General features: G+C 38.4%; 1 protein-coding gene across 1 annotated transcript in view; it reads right to left on the bottom strand.

Annotated features, from left to right (window-relative positions):
- Window positions 1-25,522, bottom strand: part of TTC27 (tetratricopeptide repeat domain 27) — a 169,590-nt gene that overhangs the window by 103,583 nt on the left and 40,485 nt on the right. The gene's annotated exons all lie outside the window — the stretch shown is intronic.

Below are 25,522 nucleotides of genomic sequence, written 5' to 3'. Positions count from 1 at the left end.
GCAAAAGTTAAATGGCTCTGGGGCGCCTGGGTGGCTCAGTCGTTAAGCGTCTGCCTTCGGCTCAGGTCATGATCCCGGGGTCCTGGGATCGAGCCCCACATCGGGCTCCCTGCTCCGCAGAAAGCCTGCTTCTCCCTCTCCCACTCCCCCTGCTTGTGTTCCCTCTCTCGCTGTGTCTCTCTCTGTCAAATAAATAAAATCTTTAAAAAAAAAAAAAAAAAGTTAAATGGCTCTAAGAAGAGCTTTATTCAGAAATGTAAAGATAGAATTTATTTATGTGTTGTATGTGATCCCCAGTTCCACTTTTTACTGTAGAGTGAATAACTGGTAAATTTTTCCTTTCTTAGAATTCTTCAATATTATCTCTTGAATAAAATTTGCATTAACGTTAACGGGAAAAAAAATAACTACTAGGATGAGATAATACAAGTATTTGTTTTTGGTCAAATTCATTTATCACTCCAAATTCTTATTAAGAGTTAGGAGGAGGGGGGCACCTGGGTGGCTCAGCCGGTTAAGTGTCTGGCTCTTGGTTTCGGCTCAGGTCATGATCTCATGGTCCTGGGATCAAGCCCCAGGGTCGGGGTCAGGGGTCCGCGCTCAGTGGGGAGGTCTGTTTCTCCTTCTGCTCCTCCCCCTGCTCGTGCTCATGTGCTCTCTCTCTTTCAAATAAATAAATAAAATCTTTAAAAAAAGAGAGAGAGAGCAGGAGGTCTTTCAATGGAGTATAAATTCTATCTCATTCCTTACAACTCCTACTGTACCACCATGTGAGTTACCTCCCTTGGTCCCTAGAGACATGTGAATTTTCAACTCTGGATCAAGGCCAACCCCCTTACAATAAAAAGGAAAATGAAGCACCAACAGGTTAAGCCACTTGCTCTGTATCACACCTTCATTAGTAGCAAAAGCTGATTCTAATACTTGGTCTCTTGATCCCCAGAACAACATCTTTATAGTGTTTTTCAACACTTTCCCCAGATATGATCACCCCCTGGAAGTGATGATACTACCCAGGAAACTCTGGTCAAGCAACGTAAGCAGCGGACTCAGTAAAGAACGCTGGGAAACTGCTCTGCTAAGGGGAGCAGGAGAAGGAAAGAGTGAACGAATAAGGGAGGAGGAGAATCAATAGATGGGGTCCTACCAAAGTGTATTCATTCATTAATTCACTTGAGCACCTACTCTGTACAAGGCCGTGTGCACAAGGCCCCAGGGACAAACTAGTAAGCAAGACAGACAAGGTCCCCGCGGTCACGGAATTTACATTCTAATGCAACGTCGATTAGGTAATCTCATCGTTGTATAACTGTGCAAATTAAAATATTTTATCCCCTTGAGGTAGACGAACCATGAGAGACGATGGACTCTGAAAAACAAACTGAGGGTTCTAGAGGGGAAGGGGCTGGGGGGATGGGTTAGCCTGGTGATGGGTATTGAGGAGGGCACGTTCTGCATGGAGCACTGGGTGTTATGCACAAACAATGAATCATGGAACACTACATCTAAAACGAATGATGTAATGTAGGGGGATTAACATAACAATTAAAAAATTTAAAAAAATATATTTTATCCCCTTGAAATATACTTTACCAGATTAACCTATAACTGTATCTTGTTAGCCTCCATTAACTAAAATCTACGAGAAAGGGCGCCTGGGTGGCTCAGTCGTTAAGCGTCTGCCTTCGGCTCAGGTCATGATCCCAGCGTCCTGAGATCAGGTCCCACATCGGGCTCCCTGCTCGGCGGGGAGCCTGCTTCTCCCTCTCCCACTCCCCCTGCTTGTGTTCCCTCTCTCGCTGTGTCTCTCTCTGTCAAATAAATAAATAAAATCTTTAAAAAACATAAATAAATAAAATCTACGAGAAAAATGGCTTCATCAACATAAGTAGGTGTATATGGCACTATATAAAGACACATGATAAGGTAAAATACATTAAAGAACTATTTAAAATGTGTAACACTGTTTGATCTCAAATATTTTCAAAGGAAACCACTCTTTTCATAAAGTAAATCTGCAAAGTGATTCTACTACCCACAATGGGTCGCATCACTGCCTTACTTTCTCTTCACCCGATTAAAGGGACTGTCTCTGTACCTTTGTGACAGGACGGAAGAGCATGGAGGGAAGGGCTCTGTAGCACAGTGGGAACATTCTCCAAGCCAGCCAGAGCTTGTGCAGAATCCCAGCTCCACCGCGTGAGAGGAGTCACTGGGCGACCTTGGGACGTCTCAGGGTCTCACCTCCCTCCTCTCTAAAACAGGGGTAACTATCTCTCACAGGTTGTGAGGAGGATTAAATATGAATTAGGTAAAACTTAACAAGCCTCTGAGAGTACCCACTGAAGTGGCCCCCTCCAGATTTCCCCTCCTGAATGCTTTCTCTCACCCCTAACAGAAAATCACCACCCTAACCTCTGATAGGGTTCACGACACGCTACCCCCAAAATATGGCACCTGAGCATATTGAATATTTTAAGCCAAAGGAGTCTGAGGAAACAGCAGAAGCAGGAAGATCACTCCGACCTTCCCCCTGTCCCTCTGCCCTGAAGCAGGTCATAAAACCCTGCTGTGAGAGCGTCCTCCGTACAATCCTATACCCGGAGGAAAAGAGCATCCTTTACACCTACACCTTACACTCTCTGACCTAGCACATTCCTCCATGATGCCCACTCTTCATCAAACCGAGCATAAACATAATCAAGTTTAACTGCTTCTTCAGGTCTTTGTTTGCTTACGAAGCCTCCCATGTCACCAAAAAAATCTGTATTAAATAAATCTGTGTGCTTTTCTCATGTTAATCTGTCAGGTTAATTTGCAAACCCTGCCCTAAGAAGGTCCAAGAAAACTTGTCCTCCCCTACAGCTCCCAACCACACTGATGAAGCGCTTGTCAGAGTTAAAACCCAGCTTTAAGGTTTGCACACCAAATAGGGGAGGTATTTTCCTCAGAAAAATAACAAATGCGCTGGCATGAGAACAAGAGTTTGCCTGAGACTTTTATGCGAAGGTCAAGCAAAACATTCTCACTAAACACTGAGAGTAAAATGCAATCTTACAAACAGACATTTGAAAAGCTTTACAGAAGGAACTGGCCGAATAATGGCATCACTGAAGAATGCATTTATCTTATATCTGTTTGGCCAGGACACTTGGGAAAGTCTTTCTAGAAGGAGGTAAATTCGGATAGGCTGTGTTTAATATATTTTTAGAACACTGCTGCCCACAAGGTAAGTCAATCATAATTAGGTAAGAAAAAGAAAATTCAGTGGGGGAATATCTGCTACAACGCTCTACCAACATGAAGAAAATGCTATTTTTAAGAAATAACCAATCTAATAGTTCAGGAAGCAAACCCAACGGAGGGAGCACCAACCTACCTACCCAGGCCGCAGGCCGGCTTGTGAGAACTCAAGCGCGTCTGTCCAGATGGATGCGCAGAGCTGATCCAGAGTCTCCACCGCATCCTTGGCCAGAGTTACTCTTAATTCCACTCAATTCAGGACCTGAGAATGACCACCTACCGCCTCCTGCTGGCTCTGCCTCACCCTTCGGGGGTCAGCTCAAATGCCACTTTCTTGGAGAGCCTTTCTCAACCACTTTCCCTAAGTATCTCCATCTCTACCCCGTGATTCTCCACCACTGCATGCAGGTTGGCTCCTTCAGCGCAGAGGTCCCAACTATTCCGTTCCCTAGCGCCTTCTGTACAGCCTGGCATACTGAGAGCACTCAGAGAGAGAGAGAGAGAGCGCACAGAGAGAGAAAGAAAGGGACAGAGAAGGGATTTTATGTTTGTCATCATTTACACAGGGGCAAAAGGGTATGTACAAAGATGCTTCTTCTGAAAAAGAAATGTAAATCAACAGTGACTAGCACTTATGAAAATCACCTGTCACGTTTTTTTTTTCCTGACATTCCCTCAATAGATTTGGGAAAATACTCTTTCCCCAAGGACACAACATAGTAAATAATAAATGGGTATCATGAAATAATATTTTTATTACTATAATCCAGGTACACAGTGGCTTATACAGGCTTTTGTGAAGCAGCTCAGAAACTTAAACATTATAGTATTTTTTCTTCACAACAATATGCTCCGAATGCCAAATAAAATAAGCTTACAAGCCTTTTGAAAATAAGTCATTGCTAAATTGTGGCATACGACATAATTTTAAAGAAGAGGTGTGACAAAGTGGAAAAATGCACTGAAAAAAAGAGCTGGACTCTAGACCAGACTCTCCACCAATTAACTGCATAAGCCTTTGGAAAAGTACTGACCATTTTAAGCCCTCCTCTTCCTCATTTACACAACGATGGGATTCGATCTGATGGTCTCTAGGGTTGCTGTCAGCTAGAAAGTTTTAATAAAATTCCATTTGTTTTAGGGGCGCCTGGGTGGCTCAGTCATTAAGCGTCTGCGTTCGGCTCAGGTCATGATCCCAAAGTCCTGGGATCGAGCCCTGCATCGGGCTCCCTGCTCAGCGGAGAGCCTGCTTCTCCCTCTCCCACTCCCCCTGCTTGTGTTCCCTCTCTCACTGTCTCTCTCTCTCTCTCTGTTGAAAATAAATAAAATCTTAAAAAAAAAAAATTCCATTTGTTTTATAGCAAAGAATAAGTTTCCAAATAATTCATTATGATACTTTGTACAAATCCACAAATTAAGGTGAATTCCTTCCCAAACTAGCTTGGGTTCCTCCACCTTCCCAGCCATTCTCTATATACCCTTAAATAAGTGGATTAACTTCTCTTGCACCAAGATATGTCTTATCTACAAAGAGAAAAAAAAACTGGACTAAATGGTGACCAAAACTTATTCCACCTACAAAATTCTGTCATGATGAAGGGAAAATAATGACATGAACTCCCAAGTTCATCTTTGTGGAATTTTGGTTATTTTATATTTTTAATTAACACTAATTTGATTGTAATTATAGACTTCATATTCACCAAAATGCCCCACATAGGTTATTAAAAGCCAATTAAAGTTCTTCACTGTCCAATATAAGAGAGAAATACTTGAGAACATTTAAATTTCTCAGATGTCACAAATTAGTAAAATAAATGAATATTTTCACAAATACCAAATAGTGACTCATCAGATCAGGAATAGTGAGGTGTCTCACATAGACAAGGCTAAATAAGCACACAGTTTCAGCTTTGATGATGAGAAGCAGTGAGTGACTGAATATATAGTACCTAAGTATAAGCTGGTTCAACTTTTTACTAGCCTAGGATTCTAGCCACCAGTTATTTATGTGAGCAAAAAACAAAATACATCAGAGATTAACAGATTGTGGAATTCCATTGACTGTTCTATGTTCATGGCAGATATCTGACAACGCCTTTGTATAGATGAGGAAATCTGGGCATTAAAAAAAGCATTCTCACTTAAAAAAAAAACAAAACAGAAAAGCATCCTCAAAAAATTAAACATGGGATTACACATGATCCAGCAAATTCATTTCTTGGATATAAGCCCAAAAGAAATAAAAGAAGGGGCCTGAATAGATACTTGCATACCAGTGTTCATGGCAGTGTTGTTCACAATAGCTAAAAGTAAGAAACAACTCAAATATTCACTGACAGAAAAATGATAAACCAAATGTGGTATGTGTGTGTGTGTGTATAAATATGATTCAGCCTTAAAAAGGAAGGCGGTTGATACACACTACAACATGGATGAACCTTGAAGACCTTATGCTAACTGGAATAAGCCTGACACAAATGGACAAATATTTTATGATTGCATGAGGTACCTAGAATACTGAAACGCAAAACAGAAAATAGAATGGTGGTTGTCATTCTAGGGAGAAGAGAGCACAGGGAGCCAGCGTTTAATGGGTACAGAGTTTCAGTATGGGCTGATAAAAAAGCTCTGGAGATGGAAGTGCTGATAATTACATAACAGTGTAAATGTCTTTAATGTCACTGAATGATACACTTAAAAATTGTTAAAATGGAGGCGCCTGAGTGGTTCAGTCAGTTAAGCAGCCAAGTATTGTTTTCAGCTCAGGTCATGATCTCAGGGTGGTGAGATGGAGACTCAAGTTGGGCTCTGTGCTGGGCGTTGAACCTGCTTAAGATTCTTTCTTCCTCTCCCTCCACCCCTCCCTCCACCCCTCTCCCTCTCTAAAAAAAATTTTGTTAAAATGGTAAATTGTATGTTATGAATATTTTATGACAATATAAAAAGCATATATTTTACAAAATCATTACTTAAAAGGTCCTTAAAAAGAGCAATTTTACATTCAAGTTCAGTATTGCTAAAAACTTAAAAAGAAAATATAAGATAAAAATATAACTAAGACCAAACTAATATTTCACTGCTTTTTTTTAAAGCCATGAATAATACTTTGGATGAAACACCCTACATGCATATTCAACATCTCCCAAATTTCAAAGTTTGTCTCGCAAAAGCTGGGTTATTTTTGGTGTATGAAAATATGTCTCTATATAATTTGCAGTAAACACTCTATTTTTAATCATCTCAGTTCCTATTTCCTCCAAAGAACACATTTTTGAGGCTATCAAATACTGTATGTTGTTAATTCTTATAATTTATAGTTTTCAATATCTCACTCATTTCTTAGAAATGTTCTATAAATTTCTGAATATTTTTTATCTAAAACTGGCTCTAAGTAAGAAATTACTAAAAGGCCAATAATGGGAGAGTCAGATTCTTGTTTTCAGGGAAATACAGTTACTACTCAACTGTAAAAGCCTGGACAAGTTCTTTCTTTTTAGGTTTTTATTTTAATAAAATGTTAATAAGATAAACAGTCATGTTCTTATCACAACCAAGTGCACTCCTTGATCCCACATCACCCATTTAACCCATCCCCCCTCATCTCCCCTCTGGTAACCACTGGTTTGTTCTCTATAGTTAAGAGTCTGCTTCTTGGTTTGCCTCTCTCTTTTTTCCCCTTTGCTCATTTGTTTTGTTTCTTAAATTCCACATATGAGCAAAATCATATGGTATCTGTCTTTCTCTGATTTATATCAGTTAGCATAATACACTATAGCTCTATCCATGTCTTTGCAAATGGCAAGATTTCATTCTCTTTTATGGCTGAATACAATATTCCATTGTATATATAATGCCACTTCTTCTATTGATATTGCTGCTTCCATATCTTGGCTATTTTTTTTTTAAAGATTTATTTATTTATTTGAGAGAGCGAGAATGAGAGAGAGAGAGAGTACATGAGTGGGGAGGGTCAGAGGGAGAAGCAGGCTCCTCGCTGAGCAGGGAGCCCGATGCGGGACTCGATCCCAGGACTCCGGGATCATGACCTGAGCCGAAGGCAGTCGCTTAACCAACTGAGCCATCCAGGCGCCCTATATCTTGGCTATTGTAGATAATGCTGCTATAAACATTGGGGTGCATGTATCCCTTTGAATTAGTATTTTCATTTCCTTTGGGTAAATACCCAGTAGTGCAATTAGATCTATTTTTAACTTTGTGAAGAACCTCCATACTGTTTCCAGAATGGCTGCACCAGTTTGCACTCCCACCAACAGTGCGGAGAGCGTTCCCCTTTCTCCGCATCCTCACCAACACCAGTTGTGTCTTGTGTTGTTGATTTTAGCCATTCTGACAGGTGTGAGGTGATATCTCATAATAGTTTTGATTTGCATTTCCCTGATAATAAGTGATATTGAGCATCTTTTCATGTGTCTGTTGGCCATCTGTATGTCTTCTTTGGAAAAGTGTCTTCATATCTTCTGCCCATTTTTAATTGCATTATTAGTTTTCTGGGTGTCGAGTTTTATAAATTCTTTATATATTTTGGATATGGCATTTGAAAAAGCTTCTTCCATTCCATAGGCTGCCTTTTAGGTTTTGTTAATTGTTCCCTTTGCTGTGCAGAAGCTTTTTACTTTGATGTAGTTCCAATAGTTTATTTTTGCTTTTGTTTCCCTTGCCTCAGGAGATATATCTAGAAAGATGTTGTTATGACTGATGTCAGAGAAATTCTGCTTGAGCTCTCTTCTAGGACTTTTATGGTTTCAGGTCTCACATTTAAGTCTTTCACCCATTTTGAATTTATTTTTGTAGATGGTTTAAGAAAGTGGTCCAATTTCATTCTTCTGCATGTTGCTGTCCAATGGGAACAACACCATTTGCTGAAGAAACTGTCTTTTTCCCTTTGGATATTCTTTCCTGCTCTGCTGAAGATTAACTGACCATACAGTTGTGGGCTCATTTCTGCATCTTCTATTCTGTCCCATTGATCTGTGTGTCTGTTTTTGAACCAGTACCATACTATCTTGATGACTATGGCTTTGTAATATAGCTTGAAGTCCAGAATCATGATGCCTCCAGCTTTGCTTTTCTTTTTCAAGAAAGTTTTGACTATTCGGCATCTTTTTGGTTCCATACAAATTTTAGGATTGTTTGTTCTGGTTCTGTGAAAAAAGCTGTTGGTTTTTGGGTTTTTTTTTTTAGATTTTATTATTTATTTGACAGAGAGAGAGACAGCCAGAGAGGGAACACAAGCAGGGGGAGAGGGAGAGGGAGAAACAGGCTCCCCGCAGAGCAGGGAGCCCGATGCAGGGCTCAATCCCAGGACCCTAGGATCATGACCTGAGCCAAAGGCTGACGCCCAACCGACTGAGCCACCCAGGCGCCCCAAAAAGCTGTTGGTATTTTGATAGGGATTGCATTAAATGTGTAGATTGCTTTGGGCAGTATAGACATTTTAACAATATTTGTTCTTCCAATCCATGAGCATGGAATATCTTTCCTTTTTTTTTTTTTTTTAAGATTTTATTTATTTATTTGACAGAGAGAGACACAGCGAGAGAGGGAACACAAGCAGGGGAGCGTGAGAGCGAGAAGCAGGCTTCCCGCCGATCCGCAAGCCCGAAACATGGCTCGATCCCAAGACCCTGGGATCATGACCTGAGCCAAAGGCAGATGCTTATTAACAATTCAGCCACCCAGGCGCCCCTCTTTCCATTTCTTTTTGTCCTCTTCAATTTCCTTCATCAATATTTTATAGTTTTCAGAGTACAAGTCTTTCATCTCTTTGGTTAGGTTTATTCCTAAGTACCTTATGGGTTTTGGTGCAATTGTAAATGGAACTGTTTTCTAAATTTCTCTTTCTGCTGCTTCATTATTGGTATATAGAAATGCTACAGACTTCTGTAGACTGATTCTGTATCCTGCTACTTTACTGATTTTATCAGTTCCCACAGTTTTTTGGTGGAGTCTTTCAGGTTTTCTATATACAGTATCACATCATCTGTAAGTAATGAAAGTTTTACTTCTTCCTTACTGATTTGGAGGCCTTGACAACAGCAGCTCTTAAGCAGGATTTTATTCATCCTCTAGGGGAATAAGGTGCCACTTTTCTGAAGGCACGGAGTACATCAACACCCTTAAAAGGGAAATTACTCAAAACACAAATTAACCTGTGACCACTCCACCTAAGCTTTCTGGCAGTGCTCAACCTGCCAATGCACACCTTAGCCACTCGCCCCCTTAAAAAGGCACTGATACTAGTCGTCTTAAAGTCTAAAATACCTAATCCTGGCTAGCCCTGTGCACTGCAAACAGAAGCTATGCACAGCGGTAAGCTTTTCCCTTGTACAAATACTCAATTTATTAGAATTCTTCCCAAATAACACAAACCCACGTAATGTCCCACTATGTTTAAACCACATCCTTGTAGACTTGAGGGTATCTGGTAGCTCCATCCTGATATTTGGTGAAATATTTAGACAGCATTAACTTGAGAACAACTGGTTGCACAATACAGCATACTGTTCTATCTCTGTTGTACCAGAGAACTCCTTACAACCAAAACATTACATTTATTTGTCTTTGTTAAAATAAGCAAAAACATACAAATCATCTAGATACATAGCAAAAATGTGTTGTGAGGGGCGCCTAGGTGACTCAGTAGGTTAAGTGTCTGCCTTCTGCTCAGGTCATGATCCCTGGGTCCTGGGATCGAGTCCTGCCTTAGGCTCCCTGCTGGAGCCTGCTTCTCCCTCTCCCTCTGCCCCTTCTCCCACTCATGCTCGCTCACTCACTCTCTCAAATAAATAAATAAAATCTTTTTAAAAAAATGTGTTGTGAGAACAAGCTGTGATTGATGCTTCTGAGCTTTTTGCAAGAAACTGTCACTTTTTTCATATAGTCATCAGTGGGTCATCCTGCATCTTGATGCTTTTCTAGCATTGGTAGGCTTAAAGAAATAAATCAGATTATTCCCAAGCAAAGCACTAATACAAATGATAAGTTTGGAAGTTCATAATTTATCTTCACGTAGACTACATGGAAGAAAGATTCAAACATTTAAATGAACTTAATATATCCCTACAGGAAACTGGAATGAAATTATTAACAGAAAGAAACTATTTTATATAAGAAATGTTAGTTTGGTTAAAATGTGCTGAGAAAAGGTGCTTTATTCATTTTCTTAAATATACTGTTCTTTCAGCATATTGGAAATGACCATTGCAACTCATCTGACCATGAATGTAAATGTCCTATGTGACTCTTTTCATGTATTTTTCAGTTTGATGTAGTGAAGAAATGGCTACTAGATCCAATTTTTTTATTAAAACATTTTTATATATTATATAATATATAGAGATGCACAATGAATTTTCACAGACCGAACAGACATATATAACCAGCACTCAGATCAAGAAAAATTACCAGCATCCTACTGTCCCCCTTGTTCTCTGTTCTGGTCATTTCCTGCCCCTCTGTAAGGGTAACCACTATCCTGACTTGTGCAGAGATCAGTGTGCGTGCTTTTCTACATTACACAAATGTAATCACAGAGTACTCTTTTGTATCTGATTTCTTCTGCTCAACATTATGTTTGAAAGATTCATCCACATAGTTGCACAGAGTTGTAGAATATTCATTTTATTGCTGTATAATATTCCATTATATAAATATATAATTTATTTAACCACCATATCACTAATGGGCATTTATGCAGTTTCCAATTTGGGGCTAATACAAATGTGCTATGAACAGTCTAGCTGTGCTACCAGAATGTGCAGTTACGCACACTTTAAGACATGTTCTTTAGGTGAACATGCCCAAGTATTTTGTTGGGTATATACTTAGGAGTGAAATTGCAAGGTCACAGAGTATGAATACATTTAGCTTCCATAGTTCCTCCCAATCTTCTAAAAGGTTATTCCATTCAACACTCTTACTAGAAATATTAGAGAACTCTTGCTGCTTCACATCCTTACAACACTCAATACTGTCTGTTTTGCATTTTAGCCATTCTCGTGGGTATGTAGTCGTATTGTATTATGGTTGTAGTGTGCATTTCTCTAACGACTAATAAAGTTGAGCACCTTTTAATATGTTAATGGCCATTTTAATATCTCTTTATTAAGTCCCTATTGAAATCCTTTGCCTGTTTTTTCTACTGGGTTGTCAGAATTTTTCTTAATAATTTGTTAAGTTTGTATTTTCTGAACACAAGTACTTTTTTGTTGGAGGAGGGTAATATATTATTTATACTCTTGACAAACATTCATGTAACACATACAATGTGCTGGCAAGGCAGTGGTCTAAGTGCTTTACAAATATTAATGGTATCTTTTGATAAAGAGAAGTGCTTAATATTAATGTAGTCCAATTTATCATTTTTGTTTTATGGCTAGAGCTTTATTGTACTGTTTGTCCTAAGATCTCAAAGACGTCCTCCCATATTTTTTCCTCTAAGAGCTTTACAGTTTTGCTTTTCACTTTTACATATCCAGTCTGAAATTGATTTTTGTATATACAGTTATGATATAGGCGTTAAGATAGCTTTTTCTATATGGATATAAATCATCTAGTACCGTTTATTGAAAAGCCTACTCTTTACCACTGTACTGAAAGCCAACTTTGTCATAAATCAGATGAGCCATGTAGGTTTGGATCTGTTTCTGGACTCTCTGTTCTACTGGTTGGTTCATATTTTCTCATGTCAAAATGTCTTAATTCAGTGTTTCTCAAACTTTCAAGTGCCTGAGAATAACGTAGAGAAACTGTTGAAACACAGACTCTTTGGCCTCAACCCCAGAGATTCTGATTCAATAAGGGGTTGAGAAACTGCATTTCTAACAAGCTCCCAGGTGATGCTGATGCTGACAGTCCAAGGACCACAATACGATAAGCAATAATATAGTTAAATAATACAGTTTTATAACAGAGCTTGCTATCTGGCGACGTATATATGCCACCTCAGTACTTCATGCCTGCCTTAGCTATTCTTAGCCCTTTACATTTCCATATGAATTTTAAAGTAAGCTTGAGCTCCACAAAATCAAAAAACAACAGCAACACAACTACAAAAACAAAAAGTCAAACTCCGGGATTCTGTTAAGGATTGCATGATTATGTAGGTTAATTTGAGAAGACTTGAAATTTTAATATATTGAGTCCTCCATGAACATAGCAGATGCTCCCATTTATTTAAGTCTTCATTGCTTTCTCTTATAATGTTTTGTAGATTCTAGTATAGAGGTCTTGCAAACTTAAGATAGATTTATTTCTTAAAATGTCATATCTTTGACCTTTGTAGGTGCTATCTTTTTTTCCCTTTGTAATTTATTTTTAAATTGTGGTAAAATACATATAACATAAAAATTATCATCTTAACCTTTTCTTTTTTTTAAGTAGGATCCATGCCCAGCACAGAGCCCAATGCAGGGCTTGAACTCATGACCCTGAGATCAAGACCTGAGCTGAGATCAAGAGTCAGATGCTTAACCAACTGAGCCACCCAGGTGCTCCACCATCTTTTTTTTTTTTTTTTTTTAAGACTTATTCATTTATTTGAGAGAGAGAGAAAGAAAGATAGCACATGAGCGGGGCAGGGACAAAGGGAGAGGGAAAATCTTCAAGCAGACTTCCTGCCAAATGCGGAGCCCGACTTGGGGCTCAATCCCAGGACCCTGAGATCATGACCTGAGCAGAAATCCAGAGTCACACTTAACCGACTGAGCCACCCAGGAGCCCCAAGGCAGCCCACCATCTTAACCATTTTTTTAAGTGCACAGTTCAGTTAAGTACATTTACATGGTTGTTCAACTGATCTCCAGGACTCTTTCCACCTTGCACCTGAAATCCTGTACCCATTAGACATCAACTCCCCAATACTCTCCGTTCTCTGGCAACCACCATTCTACCTCTCTTTCTATGCATTTGACTATTCTAAGTACCTCAGGTAAGTGGAATCATACAGTTGTATATGCTATCTTTCCTTAAGTCCATTTATTTTTACTTGAGTCTGCTAACTCAAGTAATTTGATGAAATAGTGCCTCACAGAAGTACGACTGCTGGCTAAAAATCCAGTTTTTTAAAAAAGAAGAAGCTTAAGAAATTTGGTGTGTTCAACTTGCAGCACTTTGAAAATTAGGACAGTGCTAAAGAATGCTGTGTCATGGGGCACCTGGGTGGCTCAGCCGGGCTCCTTGCTCAGCGGGGAGCTTGCTTCTCCCCTTCCCACTCCCCCTACTTGTGTTCCCTCTCTCACTGTCTCTCTCTCTGTCAAATAAATAAATAAAATCTTTAAAAAAAAAAAAAGAATGCTGTGTCATTTGCAACCATACACTTGTATATGAGATGGAATTCTCACCATTTTCACCCTTCCGGGCAAAGGTCAGAAACAACTCAAATATAAGTGATAACATTTGTGAACTGTCTTTTTTTTTAAGATTTTATTTATTTATTCATGAGAGATAGAGAGAGAGAGGCAGAGGGAGAAGCAGGCTCCCCGCGGAACAAGGAGCCCGATGCGGAACTCGATCCCAGGACCCTGGGATCATGACCTGAGCTGAAGGCAGACGCTTAACCGACTGAGCCACCCAGGCGTCCCTGTGCAACTGTCTTAAGAGAAGTTCTCTCATTTCTCAACTCATTGACCAGAACCTATGAGAGGTGATTCACTGATCCAGTAAGCTTTTATAAGTGTACAATATCTATATACTCTATAATATTACTTATTATTAACATTATTAATATTTATATCATAAATTTATAATATAGAAATATTATTACCATGAAAGTTGAAATAAACTCTAGTAATATCTCTTACTTATAGTTACAGTGTTTTATAAGTTAAAGAATCAATCCACGTCGGCAAGTGTTGACAGATACTTTGAGAGCAAAAGGAAGACTGCTCTGCACGCCTCAGGAGGAGGCGTATCTCTTTAAGATACGCCACCTGGGCTGGTGCTCAGACTCATACTAAAAAAAGAACTGTAATAATCTAACATCTGAGCAAACTCAGTTAGCTGAAATGAAATAGCCAATGAATACCACTGTAACTCACACCAAAAAGTAAATTTTAATATCATGACACGCTATGTATATGGCATTCACGAAACATTGCCATCATTCCCAGAAGAGCAGCAAAGAAAATTCTGTAACACCCTCAAAGAAAATCTGGAGTGTTGTTTCTATTAAAAACAAATTTCCTTTTCACTCTTATCACTGCACATTTCCAATAATCTTCTTCCAGAGGTCACTGGGATCCTTTATATGACAGCCAGCCAGTCTGCTCCTTTAAACATGAAGGAAGGGGCTTTCAGATAGCTGCTTTTCCACATATAAATCAAAGCCAACTCAGACCTCTCTTTGTGAGTCCATAATTGTTTGGCTACACTCAAGCCAAATCAGATGATGCTTACCCAGGTCAGGCTGACTTCACAATAAAGGAACAAAGAAATACTATAAAAAGCAGAACTATTCCCCCTTCTAATGAACTATTTAAAAAAGCATCCGTTGTTAAAATTTGTATCAAATGACAAGTTAAAATTCCCAATTTAGGCTATAAATTATCCCCAGTAGAACTGCCGTCCAAATTCCCAGGCCTTGTCCTGTAGACCATTTAAAATCTGTCAGGAATCTGTTTTCCCATAAGTCTCACTATTGCCCTAACCAAATCTTCCAACCCAGCTAACCCAATACAATCACACTTCCCCATCTCCTTGCCTTTGCTCTTGCTATCACTCCATCTAAACCCCATCTGTCTTTCAAGGCCTGATTCAAATCCTTCCTTAGTGAACAAAGCCTTCTTTGCTCTGTCCTAAACATTTTCTTCTTTTCTGAGCAGTTAGGGGATTCATTTATCTGTGCTATCCATTTGTAGTTTAGACTGCCTGGTATTGCTAATTACATTTCCCTGAGTTTATCTGATGTGAGCTAAATTAAAAATTCCACGAAGGCAAGTCCTATGCTTTATACCTTTATTTTCTTCCACACTATCTAGGAGTAGGCTTGGCAAATCCTGAGATCCAAATCTCCTGTCATTACAACATTTTCAAAGCTCTGTTCTTTGCTCTGTAGATTTTCATATAGAAAGCAGACATCAGAAAGAGATTAAGCTGTTGGTCATTTGTCTGCCTCAAAAAAAAAAAAAAAAAAGGCCTTCTACATTCTGGAGATTCCAGTTCATCCAGTGCATCACCAGATGCACTTTTCATACCGTCGTAAGAAACAGACCTATTTAGGGCGCCTGGGTGGCTCAGTTGGTTAAGCGACTGCCTTCGGCTCAAGTCATGATCCTGGAGTCCCGGGATCGAGTCCCGCATCGGGCTCCCTGCTCAGCAGGGGGTCTGCTTCTCCCTCTGACCCTCTTCCCTCTCGTGCTCTGTCTCTCATTCTCTCTCTCAAATAAATAAATAAAATCTTTAAAAAAAAAAAACAGACCTATTTAAAACATATAAACTATCTTAAAGCTGAATTTTTCATCCTTGAATACCATGTTAGTTCATAATGTCAAAAAGCCTAAGAGCTTTCTTTAGCTTCAGTGATGGCCAAAAGCAGAAGCACAAAGCCATAGATTGGAACAAGACTTCTTAATATCAACTGTATTACCAACTTAGCTTAAGTCCTGTATATTTCTGTATTTGGGACTTTTCTTTCTTAAGGCTTTTTCCTCTACCTTCCATTAATGTTCTTCATCATCACTGATTCTGAATGACAGTAAGATACACTTTAAAATTAAAATGTATGCAATCAGGGGGGTGCCTGGGTGGCTCAGTCGTTAAGCGTCTGCCTTCAGCTCAGGTCATGATCCCAGAGTCCTGGGATCGAGCCCCACATCAGGCTCCCTGCTCCGCGGGAAGCCTGCTTCTCCCTCTCCCACTCCTCCTGCTTGTGTTCCCTCTCTCGCTGTATCTATCTCTGTCAAATAAATAAAACCTTTAAAAAAATAATAATAAAATAAAATAAAATAAAATAAAATGTATGCAATCAGAACTGTTTATTCTTAAAATGGTTTATCAAATAACATTTCAATGATCTTGCTATTGCTCAAAATAGTTTTTAGACTTCATTTTTTTATTTGATATATACAGAGGATTATAAGTAACTAAAGTTTAAGTTATAAAGTGTAATATAAACACCTGTGAATCTGGGACTAGTTTTTTTAACTTATCATTACATTTATAAAACTCATCCATGTTGTTGCTTATAGCTATAGTTCATTTATTTTCACTTCACTGTTGTGTAATATTTCATAACTGTGATATAAAATATCACAATTTCTCCTGTGAACAACATTTAGGTTGCTTCCAGTTTCCCTGCCATGATGACAAATATTGCTATTATGAGACATTCATACACATATCTACTGATGCAGACTCAAGAGTTTCTTAGGTATACTTCTAAGTCTGCATTTTCTGAAACACCTGTTATACACAACTTCTTAGTGTTCTACATCTCTCTGGTGTGGATAAGCATGGGTTGCATTTTTTTTATTCTGGTTTTTAATTTCAAATTATTTCTGGGGCACCTGGGTGGCTCAGTCGGTTGAGCGTCTGATTCTTGATTTTGGCTCAGGTCCTGATCTCAGGGTTGTGAGATTGAACCCCCTGTTGGGCTCACACTGGGCATGGGGACTGCTCAAGATTTTCTCTCTCTACCTCTTTCTCTGCCCTTCCCCACACAGCTCCTGCATATGCATACGCACACTCTTGCTCTCTTAAAAAAAAAAGAAATTCTAAAAGTTACATTTCCCCTCCCAAATCAAAGAAGTCTAATAACAAAAGTTTTTCAGCTATCTTTTGATTAATACATGCTTTATTTCTTTAAACATCCCATATGTAGCTGGTCTATACTATGAATCGGAAAACTGTTGTCTTTGTTGACTCTCAGTCATGGTGGCTTGCCTTCTTTTCTCTCTCTTAATCTTTAATTGTGAGCTCACTGCTCAGTTTTAATTTGGGACTGTTAATGTTTTCCTCCAGAGAAATTGGTTTCTGCTGCCACAGCAAGGCTGCACCATGAATCCAGGATTCCTTCAGACCTGCTTGAGGGTCTTAGCTTAGTAGAAAGTTCTGAAACTGCTATTAGGTCAGTTAATTCCATCCCTCACAGCTGCCTCTGATCTCTGATCATGGGAGTCTCTGGTCTCTGGTCCATGAGTCCCCCTTCTTTATGTTAACCTATGTGTTTGGGTTTATTTCGTAATGCCTCCCTGTTTCCTTCACCACTAAAGACCCAATAGGGCAAGCCACAAGTGGGAAACCCAGTAAGAGACACAGGCAGGTTGAGAGAAGTTTAATGGCGGTCTGAACACATCCCAGACAGCCTGTTTTTATCTTCAACCCCAAATAAGAATGGTTAGCTAGCCATGAGGCAGTGATGGGCTTTGCTCATTTTCTGTATAGCTTTGTGCCAGAGGTTTTTTCCTTTAACTTTTTATTTTCAGATTTATTTTTCTCCTTCAGAAAAATTTCAAGGATAATACAAAGAATTCCTATATAGTCTTCAACCAAGTTAACTGTGCCACACAACCAATAGTTTAATCTCCAGACCTTAGATTCTACTAAAAATGCCATTTACAGACTTAAAATAAAGTCTAATTAACTGTATTTTTATACCCATTAACACAAGAAGTTGCTTGAAATCCTGTATTAATACCTCAGGGTATTTTAGAAGATGTCAATTACCTATGCTATTTTTATACACAAGTTTCCTGCCTGGTGAATTCTTAAGGTTTTGCATTCATCCTAGCTATCTTTCTGTTTGCTGTTTCTGGTGACTCTCAATCATGAGGGCGTATAATTCAACTCAAGACATCAATGACCTGTGTTAGATGCTAAAGGTCAAAATTACCACAAGTGGAGCTCTAAACAGTATATCCCTCCACCTGAATTTGGAGTTTCTTTTGAACAGAGGTTTCCAATAATATTTGAGAAAAACTAGCCTGTTTGGGCCTTAAAAAAAAAAGAAAAGAAAACTTTATACTAAATGTGGATACTGAGCAACATCCTTTTCTTCTGCATCTACATTCTTTCCACTTAACACATCAGGTAAGCTGTGAGTATTTCGTGTTATACTTCTGAAATTGATGACAAGGACTAATCTACACTGAAACCAAAATCTTAATAAACTCATCGATCTTAAATATTCTAGGTCTAAATAACACCTATGCATTTTTCCTTTTAGGTTATTCTTAGTGACTTTATTGAAATATAAGACAGGTACAACAAAATAAACCCGTATTTAGTGTAGAGTTTGCTGTTTTCACAAATGTATACACCTATGTAACCACCATGAAAATCAAGATATACAAATTTCCATCAGCCCAAAAAGTTCCCTGGAAATCAACCTGTGATCTATTCTCTGTCATTATGATTTAGTTTTATCTACTTTAGAATTCCAACTAAATGGAGTCAGGCTTCTTTAACTCAAAATTATGTTTTTCAGATTCACCCACACTGTTGAATGTATCAGCACTTCATTTCTTTTTATTGCTCAGTATCATTTCTTCAGCTGGATATTGTAGTTTATCACTCACTTGTTGATGAACATTTGGGTTTTTTCCAGTTTTAAGCTATTATGAATTAAACAGGTATGAACATTTGTATTTATGTCTTTGTGGAGATATATATTTTCATTTCTCATAGAAAAATACCTAGAGGTAGCACTGATGATTAACTCCATGAGAAAATACCAAACTGTGTTCCAAAGTGGTTGTACCATTTTGCATTACATTACATTTACAGTGAATTAAGAGTTCCATCTACCCCTCACAGTATTGTCTTTTAAGTGGTGGAGAGTGGTGTCTTGTAGTTTTAAAATGCATTTTCCCAATGACTACTAGTATTAAGCATTGTTCATATTCTTGTTGGTCATTCATATATCTTTGGTGGAAGATCTGTTCAAATCCTTTCTCCATTTTTAATTGGTTTGTCTTATTATTATTGAGTTGGAAGAGGTCTTTACTTACTCTGAAAAAAAAGTCCTTTGTGAGATGTATGTACTGTGAATATTGCTCAGTCTGTTCTTGTCTTTTCATTTTCGTAATGATGTCTTTCAAAAAGCAGATTTTAATTTTAATGCAGTCCAATATATCTTTTAATCCAATTTTCCTACTATGGTTCATGCACTTAAGTGTTCTAGCGGAAAATTGCTCATTACCCCAATTATACAACAATTTTACCTTAAGGAAATGTAGGAGATTTAGGTCAATGACTGACTTTTATAAATAAATTCCTTTGTAATTTCTTTATTGATCCACAGACTAAGTATGTTGTTTAATTATTTGGTTTCCAAATATTTGGAGTTTTTCTAGATATCTAATAACTATTTTTTTTTTTTTAAAGATTTTATTTATTTATTTGAGACAGAGAGAATGAGATACAGAGAGCATGAGAGGGAGGAGGGTCAGAGGGAGAAGCAGACTCCCTGCCGAGCAGGGAGCCCGATGCGGGACTCGATCCAGGGACTCCAGGATCATGACCTGAGCCGAAGGCAGTCGCTTAACCAACTGAGCCACCCAGGCGCCCTCTAATAACTATTTATGTAAAATTTAATTCACTGTGGAAAGAGATTATATTCCATATGATGTTTTTTTTTAATTGAGACTTATTTAATTGGGCCAGTATATGGTCTTGCTGACCATACCATGTGCCCTTGAAAAAACTATGTATTCTGAGTGTATTATTCTATAAATATACAGAATGTAAGAATCATCATCTGTGACTCTTTCCTTTATGAAATGGTCTTCCTCACATTCCAGCAGCTGTGGTAGCCCCAATCTCTGTCCTCAGAAAGATTGCTGAATTGCTTGCGGAGTTTTAGCTTCCTTGCATGTAAGACACTGAGATTTAGCCATAGGATAGAAACAAAAAACCACCCAATGTCATTCCCTTCTTCCAAGCAAAAAATAAATAAATAAAAAATCTCCAGAATCTTTCTGCATTTTGTCTATAGTTTGTTATTTTTATCTGCAGAAGGATGGTTCCAATCAGAGCTTACTTGGCCATCACAGAAGCAGAAGTCCTCCAAATAAATTTTAGAATCAGCTTGTTGATTTCTGCAAAGAAAAAAAGCCTACTGGGAATCCAATCGCCATTAATTTATAGCTCAATTTTGGGAGAACTGTCAAGTCAACAATGTTGAGTCTTCCAATCTATGAACATTGTAATTTTTCCATTTATTTAGATCTTCTTTAATTTCTCTCATTATATCATTTTTAGTATATAAGTCTTACACTTCAGTTAAATTTATCACTAAATATTTGGTATCTTATGCTATTCTAAATAGTTTTTAAATGTCTTTCCCAATTATTCATTGCTAGGAATATATAAACACAACTGATTTTTTTTTAAAGATTTTATTTATTTGAGACACAGTGAGAGACTGAGAGAGAGCATGCACGAGAGAGAGCATGAGCAGGGGGAGGGACAGAGGGACAGGGAGAAGCAGACTCCCCGCTGAGCAGAGAGCCCGTCACAGGGGGCTCAATCCCAGGATCCCGGGATCATGAACATGCATACATTTGGGAAGCTGAGCTGAAGGCAGACACTTAACCAACTGAGCCACTCAGGCGCCCCACAACTGATTTTTTTTTTTAATTGACCTTGTATTCTTCTCAGACCTTGCCTATTACTTCCAGTAGCTTTCAAGTCAATTCTTTAGGGTTACCTATGTATACAATTGTGTCATCTATGCATACTGATAGTTTTTTTTGGGTTTTTTTTTTTTTTTAAGATTTTATTTATTTATTTGAGAGAGAGAATGAGAGAGAGAGAGCATGGGGGGGGAGGGTCAGAGGGAGAAGCAGACTCCCCGCCGAGCAGGGAGCCTGATGCGGGACTCGATCCCGGGACTCCAGGATCATGACCCGAGCCGAAGGCAGTCGCTTAACCAACTGAGCCACCCAGGCGCCCTATGCATACTGATAGTTTTATATCTTCCTTTCCAATCCACATACCTTTTGCATCTTCTTCATGTCTTACTGCACTAGCTGGGGGATTTCCAATACAATGGAAAACTGAAGTGCCATTTTCCTGATCTTAAGGAGGAAAGACTTTTTCATCAATAATGATTTTAATTAGAGATTCTTCAGTGATGTCCTTTACCAGGTTGACATTCCCTTGTATTCCTAGTTTACTAAGATATAATATACATATTTTATATTATAAAGTAAAACTAATACAAAGTTTGTTGAATTTTTTTCAAATGCTTTTCTGCTTCTACCGAGATAATCATTTGGCTTCTTCCTTTTGCTATACTAATAAGATGAACTGCATTGATTGTTTCATATTAATCCAGTTTTGCCCTCTTGAGATAAACACTATTTGGTCATGACTTATTATCCTTTTTTGCACTGCTGCTTCCTATATTTTGTCCAGTTTTGTAGTTGCTTTACAGTAAAAGTTCAAAGTCAGTACCAGTTACTCCAATGTGGCTAGAAGTAAACCCACAAATAAGTATTAACCTTAAGCCATGGTTAACAGTGAAGAAAGAAGTCTAGCAGTTACCAAAGTAGATGGTGGTAAGAAGAGAGCCTTGATCCCACTAATCCTATTATTCATTCTGCCTATTCCTGAAGTAGGATATATACAAGGAACTCAGTTCGACTACAGTCAAAAAATATTTAATAATTCTCTGTTTAATAACAGTTAACCTACAAACTGATACAAAAAATAAAGCATGCCTATCTCTTACTTCTTTAAAAGTTACCAACTTAAAACCCAGAGATCACTACAATGTTCATTATCAATACATGCCTATTAAATTAAAATGTACAAGTAACATTTTGAGAGACAAGTATTCAAACCAGAAAGAAAATCAAAATCCTGACCTATAACTGCTTAATATAGGATGTATCATCGTGTAATGTTAACACAAACTATCAGAAGTATCACGGCTATCTTGCAAAGTTCTATTGCCTGTCCTAGAAAATTAAGAAATGAGTATGCCCTAAAAGAAAAACAGGCAATCATTTTAATCTGTAAAAATGGTTTGCAAACTATTTTATGTTCATAGATAAGCATTTATTAAACAGCTTTAAAATTAACAGCAGCAACAGAAAATATGTACCATATAATGTACAACCTCGAAAGGTCTTTTTCCTTTTTTCATTTACAGAGACCTTGAGGCTTCAGAGCGGACACTCAGAAGGCAAGCTGCCAGTATCAATTCACACTGAAGCAAAACTTCTGCCAATGAAAACTGAAACACCTGTATGAATTAAGTAAATTGTTCCCATTTTCAACAATGAAAGGAAATTAAAAGCATTACTGAATGTCACTGACTTGGCCCATCTGAAAGGAAATAACGTAGATAACAGCTAATTTTAAATTATCAAGCCGATACAACACAAATGGCTCTCTAAAACAATATGGGTTATTTTTACTATGAGTCATTCAGTTTTCCTGAAATGTGTGGATCAAATATCTCAGGAACAGCACTACATTATGACAACCTTAAAAAAATAAAGTATTCCTTTTAGGATAAGCTTCTGACACTGCTGAATGAAAACCTTCTCCCAACATATCTCACATATATTTCAACATGCTCCACCAATAGGAAAACACTACTAAAAATGTCTCCAAAAAAAGAAATTTTACCATTTTAGTCAACTTTAAGACAGTTCACTAAAACTGAACAAAATTCAGGAATAATTCATTTATTCAATAAATATTTAACAAATATCTGATAGTAACTACAGTCCCCATCCCTTCAAGTGCTTACAATCCACCGGTAGGAGTATGAAGACTTGTATTATTCTTGCTCTTCTATTAACTAAAGATACTTCCTAGTCTCAGGATTTGATAGGCCCAGTTCCAGGCCCCCACACCGCTGCCACAGAAGGGAAATGGCCGCCCAGCAGGAAAGAGTGTGCCCTTCCTTTCCTCTCTGCTCCCTTCTCCCCCACGTCTACAGCCAATTTCAAACAGGTCTTCTCCACTTAGGAATTCTTATTCCTTGAAAACAGAATGCTCTCCCGCAAACCAGTAATGAGATGGCCCCGCTCATCCCTGAAGCTATGGGTGCACCAGCTCTACCTACTCAGATACTTTCAGGACATTCTCGAATTTGATCCTCAAAGCAAGTTTTCAGGGCTGAGGAAGGGGCACACCCCCCTTCCCTCATTACACAGATGAAGAAGATAAAACAAGCGGTTATCCTTCACATCACATAGCACTACCTAAAATTATAAAACTAAGTGGAGCAATGCTGCATCGAGTTATGGGACAGAAATAAATCCTCTCCAGGGTTCAAGCATATTTCATTCATTCCTCTGCATCCATTTATTGAGCAATAGCTATGACTGAAGCATTGAAAGACTATACGGGGCCTTGTAGAAGACCCAGAGAAGAACAGAGCCCAGTCCCTGAAATGGGGAGCTTATAGTCTTGTGGGAGTGATAAGACATAAACATAAATAATTATAATATAAGCCCAAATATGGTCCTTGTTAAAAGAAAGGCACAGAAAGAAGTTCAAGAGTTCAGAAGGGGGACAGCACCTGAAAGTGTTCCCTTTTGCCTCAAATAGTCTTTTGGAGTAATAGATAAAGGATCTTTATATACAGGATATTCAATTATATAGGATATAAATTTCAATGAAATTCTTCATTGAAACCATGGGCCACTTCTAATTCATCTTATTATCTGCTTCAGTATCATGCACAAAGAAGGAATATCAGGAAGGACTGATAAATGCAAGATGAGTTGACAATGGCTCATCTGGATTTTTCTAGTGTAGTCTGTATGCTTCCTTTGGGATCAACAAAAGAAGGGGGTGGTGCAGATCACAAAGTATCCTTGGGGCTCCTAAAGCCGTCCTCACGTATAAGTTCCATGCTCTACTTCTTATGAACTAAAGATTTTCCTGGAATTAAAAAATTCATCTCCTTAGAAGAGTTAGGCCTGGCACTAGGCATCACTGTAATCAAACAGTTTTCCTCCAAAAAGATCAGTCCTCAGGTCAGTTCTGACTTGGATGAGAGTTGGAGGAGGACAGAGAGCAAAAAAAGGATGTATTATAAAGCCCTTGGGGGAAAAGTATGAAACTCAAATTTATGACCTTCATTGCAAGTTAGGAGAGATGAGTTACCCACCCCAGAGGTTACCAGAGTTAACTACTTCAGAAGAACTTCACAGTAGAGAGGAACAAGAAGGCGGGGTGCTGGGGTAGGGGATCGGAAAGGCAAACGAGAGACTAAGAGAATCTTAACTCTAGGAAACAAACTGAGGGTTGCTGGAGGGGAGGTGGGTGGAGGATGGGATAACTGGGTGATGGACACTGGAGAGGGCATTTGAAGTAATGAGCACTGGGTATTGTATGCAACTGATGAATCACTAAATTCTACCTCTGAAACTAATAATACAGTGTATGTTAATTGAGTTTAAATTTTAAAAATTTTTAAATAAAAATAATTTAAAAAGAAAGAAACAGGAAAAAAAAGGAAAAGTTTTTTAAAAAGGAAAAAATATATCCCCACCCCCTGGAAATGCTAAAAAAAAAATTGAACTGCTTGAATATAGAGTATTTTAGTGTCTTTTTAGGATAACTATGGATAATACATATACCTTGATAAACTGCTAAGACCAGTCCTAAGAAGATGTTATTACTGACCTCCTCCCCATAAGAGGCCAGCAGGATCACTTCCTAGCACATGTTAACATTCTGTTTACCCCAGTCATCAGAAGAAACCCAAGTGTCCTGGTCACATTCATCATCTAGACACTTGTCCCCATCCAGCTCTGTACTTCCCTGCAGTAACTCAAACTCACCACCATTCCAGATCCTCCACATCCTTCCCACTGAGATCCTCCCCACCACCTTGTCTAAAACAGCCCTCCTCATGCCATTTGTATTCCCTTACCCGGCTGTATGTCCCCAGAGCACATCTGTTAGATACATTATTTCTCTCTTGGTATACTGTGTATTGTCCCCACAAGAATGTAAATCGATGTAAACGCCAAGAGGGAAAAGACTTTGTTGACACTGTATCCCCTACTACGAGCACAATGCTTGATACATATTCAGTATTCAATAGAGATTAGCTGAATAAATAGGAAATACAGAATAATTTTTTAAATTAACCTTTTAAAAAAATGTTTAACACTTGTCAAATTCCTTATAGCTTATGTAATGAATAAACAGGGATATTTCCATATAGTTACCTAAACACAGATATGCTATCATCATAAACACCAAAGATTTCTAAGATACTCAAGTGAGAAAATAAAGTAGGCACCCAGAGGACTCAAGGGATTAACATCCAACCAGCTCCAAAACC

Source organism: Neomonachus schauinslandi, chromosome 10 (assembly GCF_002201575.2).
Source record: "Neomonachus schauinslandi chromosome 10, ASM220157v2, whole genome shotgun sequence".
Classification (NCBI taxonomy): domain Eukaryota; kingdom Metazoa; phylum Chordata; class Mammalia; order Carnivora; family Phocidae; genus Neomonachus; species Neomonachus schauinslandi.
This window is presented reverse-complemented; position numbering and strand designations above follow the sequence as displayed.